This window comes from Lolium perenne, chromosome 1 (genome assembly GCF_019359855.2).
Source record: "Lolium perenne isolate Kyuss_39 chromosome 1, Kyuss_2.0, whole genome shotgun sequence".
Taxonomy (NCBI): Eukaryota; Viridiplantae; Streptophyta; class Magnoliopsida; order Poales; family Poaceae; genus Lolium; species Lolium perenne.
In genome coordinates, this window is record NC_067244.2 from 156280272 (window position 1) to 156290365 (window position 10094).

Below are 10094 nucleotides of genomic sequence, written 5' to 3' on the forward strand. Positions count from 1 at the left end.
CGAAACGGTAAGCTCTGTTGTGGACCGTAGGATTAAATGGTGATCTAACGACGCAGAGTCGTCGTCTACGTCGACGAGAGGCGGCACAGGCACCGCGAGGGTTTGGGGCTGGCAGCTTACCGGAGCTCCGGCGAGGCTCAGCGAGGGTGCGCGGCGGCGTTGTCGAGGACGAGGAGGCGAGCGGTGGTCGCGGCAGAGCTTGGGGTGGAGGAAATCAACGGCGTCGCTGAGCTTCTGTGGCGGCGGACTCTGACCAAATTCCGGCGATGGTGGGCGTAATCGAGGTGGAGAAGGGGTCGAGGAGAGCAAGTGAGAAGAGGGGAGGCCGATGGTGTGCTCGGATAGCTCGGGGAGGGGCTCTATTTATAGGGTCGAGAGGTGGCAGTTGATACGTCTCAAACGTATCTATAATTTCTTATGTTCCATGCTAGTTTTATGACAATACTCACATGTTTTATACACACTTTACATCATTTATATGCATTTTCCGGCACTAACCTATTAACGAGATGCCGAAGCGCTAGTTCCTGTTTTGGGCTGTTTTTGGTTTCAGAAATCCTACACAGGAAATATTCTCGGAATTGGACGAAACGAACGCGCAGGGTCTTATTTTTCCACGGAGCTTCCAGAAGACCGAAGAGGATACGAAGTGGGGCCACGAGGCGCCCTAACCATAGGGCGGCGCGGCCAGCATGGGCCCGCGCCGGCCTATGGTGTGGGGCCCCCGTGCCTCTCCCGACTCTGCCCTTCCGCCTACTTAAACTCTCCGTCGCGAAAACCCTATTACCGAGAGCCACGATACGGAAAAAGTCCCAGAGACGCCGCCGCCGCCAATCCCATCTCGGGGGATTCAGGAGATCACCTCCGGCACCCTTCCGAAGAGGGGAATCATCACCGGAGGGCTCTACATCACCATGCCCGCCTCCGGATTGATGTGTGAGTAGTTCATCCTTGGACTATTGGTCCATAGCAGTAGCTAGATGGTTGTTTTCTCCTCATTGTGCTATCATGTTAGATCTTGTGAGCTGCCTATCATGATCAAGATCATCTATTTGTAATGCTACATGTTGTGTTTGTTGGGATCCGATGAATATTGAATACTATGTCAAGTTGATTATCAATCTAACATATATGTGTTGTTTATGTTCTTGCATGCTCACCGTTGCTAGTAAAGGCTCTGGCCAAGTTGATACTTGTGACTCCAAGAGGGAGTATTTATGCTCGATAGTGGGTTCATGCCTCCATTGAATCTGAGACAGTGATAGAAAGTTCTAAGGTTGTGGATGTGCTGTTGCCACTAGGGATAAAACATCAATGATTTGTCTAAGGATATTTGTGTTGATTACATTACGCACCATACTTAATGCAATTGTCTGTTGTTTGCAACTTAATACTGGAAGGGGTGCGGACGCTAACCCGAAGGTGGACTTTTTAGGCATAGATACATGCTGGATAGCGGTCTATGTACTTTGTCGTAATGCCCTGATTAAATCTCATAGTAGTCATCATGATATGTATGTGCATCTCTATTTGTCAATTGCCCAACTGTAATTTGTTCACCCAACATGCTATTTATCTTATTGGAGAGACACCACTAGTGAACTGTGGATCCCGGTCCATTCTTTTACATTTGAAATACAATCAACTGCAATCTCTGTTCTCTGTTGTTTTCTACAAGCAAACATCATTCTCCACACCATACGTTTAATCCTTTGTTTACAGCAAGCCGGTGAGATTGACAACCTCACTGTTAAGTTGGGGCAAGGTATTTTGGTTGTGTTGTGCAGGTTCCACGTTGGCACCGGAATCCCTGGTGTTGCGTCGCACTACACTCCTTCACCAATAACCTTCACGTGGCCTTCATCTCCTACTGGTTCGATAACCTTGGTTTCTTACTGAGGGAAAACTTGCTGCTGTACGCATCACACCTTCCTCTTGGGGTTCCCAACGGACGTGTGCTTCACGCGTTATCAAGCTCTTTTTCCGGCGTCGTTGCCGGGGAGATCAAGACACGCTGCAAGGGGAGTCTCTCACATCCAATCTCTTTACTTTGTTATTGTCTTGCTTTACTTTATTTTATTTTCTGCTTTGTTTGCTTTCTCTATATCAAAAATACAAAAAAAATTAGTTACTTGCATTACTTTATTTATTGTCTTGTTTGCGTTCTTTATATCAAAAACACCAAAAAAAATTGTTACTTGCATTTACTTTATTACCTTTTTTATTTCATCATGCTTCCTCCTAAGTTCACTCTGAAAGATATACCGGTAGGGCAAGGGTCTATCATTGGAAGAGATAATATAGAAGAATTTTTCACTCTTGTTAGTATGGTTGAAGATTTTGAAGATAGATCCTTGGTAGAACTTGCTCCTAATTATGAACTTGGCAGGGTTTGGCATGGTGGTGTCCAATTTCATGGCATGGGCTTGGCATGATCCATTTGTGCCCAATTCTGGTGTAACCATGGTGCTGCAAGTGTGAGTGTGGTGAGGTGAAGCTATTTGACATGGTGCACCAGGTGACAAAGTATTAACTTGTCAATGCCTACAGATTGTAGACTAGGGTTTAGTTGGATGTAGAGGGCAAGTAGATCTCGAAGGTTTCAGCCGAAAAGTACTCGACGATGTAAAAATTAGGGTTTGTAAGACAACGATTTGATACTTTCTTTGTCCCTCGACTCCCCCTTATATAGGCGGTGGAGCCGAGGGTTTCGTAATACACACGTTTACAGAGTCCGGGAGGGTTTCTGACCCATCCCGCAAGATTACAAGTATTGTTTCCTAATACAATTCTAGCTTTCCTTAATAGCATCTTGGGCTTCCGAGCCTTCTTATTCTTCGGGTCGTGGGCCTTTAGTAAACCCCAGGTACCATCTTCGGCAGGCCCATTGGGGATGCCTATGTCACCAGGTTGGAGAGGCTAAATGTGTGCACAATGAAATAATTCCAAAAGTGTATGTGGTACATGCAATGAGTGGCAATCATGAGCATGGTGATCATGGTCAAGGTGGTGTCATCTCATTGATGTGTTTTCAGAGTACATGGTGTACTATCAAGGATGACAAGAGAAAGAGAGAGAGAGAGAGAGAGAGAGAGAGAGAGAGAGAGAGAGAGAGAAAGCAAAAAGTGAGGGAAAAGTGGCATGTACCTTTATTCTCCTTTATGTGTACCTCCCATTTCTAAAGTAATGACCTCCCTTGTATTTACTTTTGATCAAATTTCTGCATGGATGTGTTCTACATGATGTTGGGCAACTATGTGTGGCATTGGTTTGAAATTTGGAGAGGTTTTGTGAAAATTCAAATAGTGGAGGGAATCTAGAATTTGTTTCAAGGTGGCATCTTGGCTTGACTAAATGGAGAAATGGTCAAAGCTTTGGTCAAAGTGGTCAACATGAAAAATGTTCATCTGGATGAGGTCTTGGATGAGGTGCAAAGAGTTGTTAGGGTTTGGTTTAAGAATCTCTTAATAAAAGGGCTCAAAGTGGGTAGGTTGTTAAAAATGGCACAAGTGACCATTATCACATGCCACATGGTTTTTGATTTTTCTTTGATTTGATTTGATTTCTTTTGACCCAAATGATGTTGTTGATTGTTGAAATGGTATAGAGGAGTGATCCAACCATTCACAACAAGTCTTAGGGTCAAGATTCTAAATTTCCCAATTTGGTTATTTACTCTCATATGCCTCTATGGCATTTTTTTATTTCCTTTTTAAATTACTTTGTTTTTAACTTGGATTTGATTTGTTGAGCACTAGGTAGGGTTGATTAATGTTTTCCAAACCTTTACACCAGATAGAAAAGTCTAAATAAAAGTTTCACAAAAATAGTCATAGGCACATAGGCCCTTTCCTTATTTAATTTCTTTTTATTTTGTTTTATCTTGGATGGTGAAAAGAGGGTGAGTTTTAGGGTTTAATATCTTTTCAAAATACTTTAACCAACAATCATGGCAATAGCGCAAGAATTAAGCATGAGTACTATGCATAGCACCCTAGGTAATAAAAGTTTTTGTTGGTTCCAAAATTTGGAAAAAGGGGAATTCATTTTCTTTGTCTTGAAATTTTTGTCGTGGTATCGTCACGGCATATGCCATAGGGTGGCTAACGAAGGTGGTTCCTAGGAGATCTCACGGTGGTATCCGGATGCGGGTATGGGGACGAGCGACACGGCGACGTACCCAGGTTCGAGGCCCTCCGATGGAGGTAACACCTCTACTCCTGCTAGAGTGTATATGATGATCACACAATACAAGGTTGCTCCTTGAGCTGTGTTCGGCTGCTCCTGGGAGGCTAAGGAAGACAAGAGTCTCTCTCACAGGGCAGCGCTAGGGGTGGAAGTGAGGTCAGAATGATCGATCCCCTGCACGAGAGGGGGTAGTGCGGCTTATATAGGCACCGGCACTTTACATATAAGACCCTATAGTCTACTGGCTGGCTCGGCCGGCTCCGTCTTCCGCTCCTTCCCGAGGTAATGACGTCAGGAGCCGTTGAGGCCTCATGGCCTGTCCCATCCGGCTGCCAAGGTCAGCGGTATGGAGAGGAGGTGCCCCTGTCGCCATCAGCCACTGTGGCCAGTACGGATCGACGTAGACCATGATGGCCTGTCCGGCGCGTGGCACTATTGCTCCACAGTGCCCCGCGCTTTATGGAAGATGAAGTCAGCGTGGACTTTGGGAACCCGGATCACCAACCCGGTTCCTTCTAGTGCAAGACTCACCAGCCTCGAGTCGGTCTGAGGTACGAACCCCCAGTCGGATATGGCTTGTAGAAGCCGGCCCAGCTACAGCATTGGCGGCCGTAGCCAGGCCGACTAGGACCTAGAGCCAGCCGGCTTCCGGACCAGCAGGCCACGGCGCCAGCCGGCTGCTCCTCAGCCGGCCTTTGCCGCGGGCCGGCCAGTGGCCAGCCGGCTGCTCCGCGTCCATTGCCCTACCCGGGGTCTTCCCCCCGACATTAGCCCCCGAAGCTGGCAAGGTCCTGCGGTTAGAAGGACCTAGGCAGGTTTTCCTGGCCTTTGATCTCTTGAATATATTTGACGGCACTTGGAGGGGCCGACTGAGAATTTCCATTCAGCCGGCTGCGCCCTCATCCGGCTCGTTCCGGCCGGCTGCTCCTAGCCGGCCACTATTTGCACTTATGCAACTTTTGCTTTCTTACAAGTTTTGGCGATGTCTCCGCCTTGCTGGGCAAATTTTGGGCCGAGGTGAACTTAGTATCCGGCTCCGGCTTGCGGCGCGCAGGAGTCTCCGCTGCCTCGGGTCCTGCACCCGACTTGACCGGTCTGACGTCAGGGCTCTGCCGCCGGTTCGTCTGGTCACATCAATGTCTCTTCCGGATCCGGTGCGGTTGTGGGCGACGTGGTGTGGCAGTTTCCGGTAACTGCAGCGATCGTGGGGGGAGTTAATGCGCAGAAGATCCGGGCGATGTGGCCACGTATGCTACTTGGAGCCCAACCGTCCGCCCCGGGCGGCTATAAATGCCGCGCGGGGGGGGGGGGATCGAGGCGGCACTCCCGCACTTCTTCTTCTTCCTCGCGCCCGCGCCCTGCTCCGCTGCGCTCAAGCTCTTCGTTGTTTTCTTCGCGCCCTCACTCCTTGCGGTTCCGGCGAAGGTTCTCACTGGCGAGCTCCGGCGAACGCGTCTCCGTCAAGCCGCCGCCGCCACTCCGTCGAGCCGGCGCCACGGGGCCCCGAGTTTCAACCGTGCGCCCTCTGCCGCCGTCGTCGCCGCCGCCGTCGCGAGGTTCCTCCTCTCCGTTCCGTCTCTCGTGGTCCTCTTCTTCCTCTTCTTCGTCGATGGCCTCCGCCAGCGGATCTTGGAGGGGGTCGTACATGAGGGACGACGACATCGAGCGGCTGGTGCGCCTCCACCGGATCCCGTCGACGGTGGCCACGAGGGCGCCCGACGCGGAGATGGAGCCCAAGCCGGAGCCCGGCGAGCGCGTCGTCTTCGGCGCGCACCTCGACCGTGGGTTGGGCCTGCCGGCGTCCAACTTCTTCCGCCGCTTCCTCGACTATTTTGGCTTGCAGCCGCACCACTTGCCGGCCAACGCCTGCGTCCTCCTCAGCTGCTACGTGGCTTTCATGGAGGCGTACGCCGGCTTGTGGCCAGACATAGATTTCTGGAGCCGGCTCTTCTACATCAAGGCGCAGACCACTGACGGCCACCTGCGGACCTGCGGCGCCGCCTCGGTCTATTCTCGGCCGGGTATGCCCTTCCCCAAGATTCCAACCGTTGACTCGGTGAAGAATTGGCAGATGTCATTCTTCTACGTGCGCAACGAGGGCCAGCTGGTCGACCGGATCAATCTGCCGGAGTTCAACCCGGCTCCTCCAGTCAGCCGGACCAACTGGGGCTACAATGCCCGCACGACGGACCCGGATGCGGAGGTGAGCCAACTCTGGGATTTCCTGGGGGCGGCCGTCGAGAACGGGCTGACCGCCGAGGACCTCCTCTGCACCATCGCCGAGCGCCGGGTGCTGCCGCTCCAAATGCGCACCCACAAGATTGGGCACATGTCCGGCCGGTTCGACCCAAACCGGACGTCCAAGGCGTCGCTCTCCAAGGCCCAGGTGGCCCGCCGGGTGAATAACATCACCAAGGCGAACATGCCGGACAAGTGGAACTACGGGTTGGCGCCCCGCAACAGGGATCTGCCGCCCGAGCTGGTAAGCTTTACTTCTCTTTCTTTCTGCCGACTTCCGGCTTGCTGTTTGCTCATGTCTTCTGTTTTTCTAGCTCTTCGACCGCCAGAACGTCGAGGACGGCGACCTGGCGACAAGGAGGTGGACGCCGGATCACGCCGATCCGGCTGACCAAGCCAGCGACCAGGCCGGCGACGACGACCTGCTGCAGGCGCCTGACCTAGGCTGCCAGGGGGAGCACAATCCGCCCCCTTCACCGGAGCAGCAGGAGGACGAAGAGCCGGCGACGTCCGCCACAGGGCCAATCCCCGCCATGCCTCTGCGCGCGAGGCCGCCAAGCACCACGGCGACTTCGGCGCCCAAGGGGAAGAAGCGGGTCGGCGACCCCCGCTCCACCGTCGCCTTGGAGGCGAAGGCGAAGAAGCTCCGCCGGCAGCAGCCGAAGAAGGTTCCGGAGCAGGCCGGGTGAGTTCTCTTTTTCGCTTGTTTGATTTCTTTTCTTTCCTTACTCTTTATGCTTATCTTTTTCTTATTTGTTCGGCTAGGGCCCCCATCAAGTTCGCTCAGGGCGGCGGCTCCCGGCAAGCCCCGCGTGTCGTGTCGCCGCTTCCGCGACAAAGGAGGGAGTCGACGCCACAGCCTCCATCGCGCGCACCTACGCCGCCGCCGCCTGCGGGTACTCTGCCTCCCGCAGGGGCGCCTTCCTTCACTGTGCCACTGGCCTCAGCGCCTGGCCGCGGCACGCGGGCCGAGCCGACGCGCCAGCCGACGCTGGACGACATGTTCCCGCGCCGTGCTCGTCTTCTCGGACCCGCCCGATAGGGCCGGGCCGGGGCATGCCTCCTTCGACCGGAGCCGGAGCGCGAGGGGCTGCGCCGCTCGTGACCGGGGCCGGAGCCGGGCCGAGCGTGGTGGTGTTGGAGAGTCCGGAGGGGAGCCTCAGCGCCGGAGATGATCGCGCCGATCGCCAATCGCTTCGCCGGAGCGCCGCCACCGCCGGAGCCGACGAGGGAGGAGCCGGCCAGGCAGGAGCCGGCAAGGGATGAGCCGGCGTGCATGGAGGACGCCGACTCGCGCGCGCTGGTGAGGACGGAAGCCCCGTCGGCGCCGGTGGGGAGCCTGCATGTGGCCAAGGGCGCCCGGCTGCTGCACGTGCCGTCCGCCTCCGACTCCAGCCTTGGCTCGGCTGGCACTATGGAGCAAGCGTGGCTCAGCGCTGACTCCTACGAGGTGACCAGCCGGGTGGGGAACCCAGGCCAAGCGTCGGGGAAGATGTTCTTCTCCGGCTTGCAGGCCAACCTCAAGGCCAGGGCTGCCGAGACCGCGGCCAACGTCGCCAAGGTGGAGGAAGCCAGCAAGGTAAGCGCTTCATCTGTTTTTCAATTTTGTTATTATCCTGGTAGCCCTCCGAGGCATGGGCCGGCTGCTCGGAGCCGGTCCGGGTTTCATCTAGTTGACTGATTTTCTTTCCTCTTAGGCTGTGGCGGATCGGCGCACCAACTTGTACAACCGCGCCGTGACCCACTACCACAAGGCCAAGCTTGACCGGGCCAACTTGGCTCGCGAGCTGGAGGCCGTCAAGGGTAAGATCTTTCTCCTTCCGACTTGATGTCTTCTTTCTTTAGTCCTGGTTGGCTGACGCTTCGTTCTGGCTGCCTTGCAGCTGAAGCCGCCAAGGTCCCGCGGCTGGAGGCGGATCTTCGGGCTGCTCGCGCTCACTGCGCCGAGAGCGAGGAGGCGGGCCGATCTGCAGCCGCCAAGCTCAAGGTGGCTGAGCTGGAGCTAACGCGGCTGCGCCGGCTTGAGGAGAACCACCTCAAGGAGCTTGCCTTCCTTAAGACGGCTGAGAAGGAGAAGGTGGAGGATCTGAGCCGGCGGCTGACCGAGGTGGAGAAGCAACGGCTTGCGCTTCAGGAGGAGGTCACCACCAAGACCACGGAGCTGTCGGCCACCGCCAAGCGCTGGGTGGACGAGATTGGCGCGCTCGACCGTGGCTTATCGGGTGAGTGCATTTCTTCTTTGTTCCTTTCCCTTTGCCGGCTTTCGGCTATCGGCTGCCGGCTTTCGTTGGCAGCCGGCGGCAGAAACTCTGATTTTTTTGCTATCTCCATCTTCGGGCTGGGGGCAGTCGGTTCTTGCCGGCTGCCGCCAGGCTTTTCCTTTTATCCTTCGGAATTTCCATCTTCGGACTGGGGGCAGTCGGCTCTTGCCGGCTGCCGCCTGGCCTACTTTAGGACTTCGAAAATTTGCATTTTTCAGCTTATTTCGGCTTTGACGATTTCTGACGTGCTTCTTCTTGCAGCGGCCTTCCCGGAAACGCAGGATGCGGCATTAGCAGCCGTTGGCGTTGCGCGCGAGACTAGGAGGCGGGCGACTGGCGAGGGCAGCTCGGAGTACTTCACCATGGAGGATTACATGGCATCCATGGCCGCCCGCGTCGAGCCCATCACCAAGCTTGGCTAGGAGCTCCGGAAGGCGGCTGAGGAGCTGATCCAGCTGCTGTGGCCAGCGGAGACGTTGTCGCAGGATATCTCCGACCTCATCTCCTGGATGGAGCGGGCGCCGGACCGCTTCCTCGACTGGAAGGAGTCTGCGATGCGCGCTGGAGCCGACATGGCGCTGTCCTTTGTCCTCTCCTGGTACAACGAGGTGGACCTTGGGCAGCTCGAGTACCGGCGAGCCGACGTGGAGGGCAAGCTCCCGGCCGAATACAAGACTGCCCGGCTTGCCCGAGCCAGCGCCATCGCCGACTTCGTCGACAAGGGCCTCTTCGTTGCGGACCCGAACCCGTCGTCTGACGACGAGGATGAGGAGATGCAAGACGAGGAGGCGGAAGATGCGCCTGGGGACGACCCGGCAGTCGGCTCCGCTGATGCTCCTCCGGCTGGTCCTCCTCCAGCCGGTGCTTAATTTACCTGTCTTTCAGTTGTTGCTTTTGCCAAGACAATTTGCTAAATCCCCGGGATGCCGGGTGCATATGTATGAATATTATCGTCCCTTTTATTATGTCACACTTTAATGTGTTTGTTAATCACTTGTGTGCCGACTTGCTTTCTTTCGACTTGTTCGCTTTTTCCCATCCGCCCCACTCTTTGGCTTTGCTCTTGTCGGTCGTACGTCCGACTTGCGATCCGTCGCCGGATCAAGAGCGGGCCGCTGGGTGAGGCCGACAGTATTTCAGTCGAATGAGCCAAATTCGGCAATCCGGCACTTTTATGAAAAGTTGCAAGTCAACTCGCTTTTACTCTTTCCCTTAGTCGTCTTTCGCGTGCCGCCTTCCTAGGCCTTACTCCCGCCAGCCGGACAGCCGGGTTGCGGTCTGTAGCTGGATCGGAAGCCGGCTGTCGGAGGCCGGATCACGTTACTGAGCCGGCCGTGTGAGAGGGTTTAAGCCAATTGGCGAAACAAAGTAGAGTACGCGAAAAACTTGTCGGAAACGGCGCTCTTG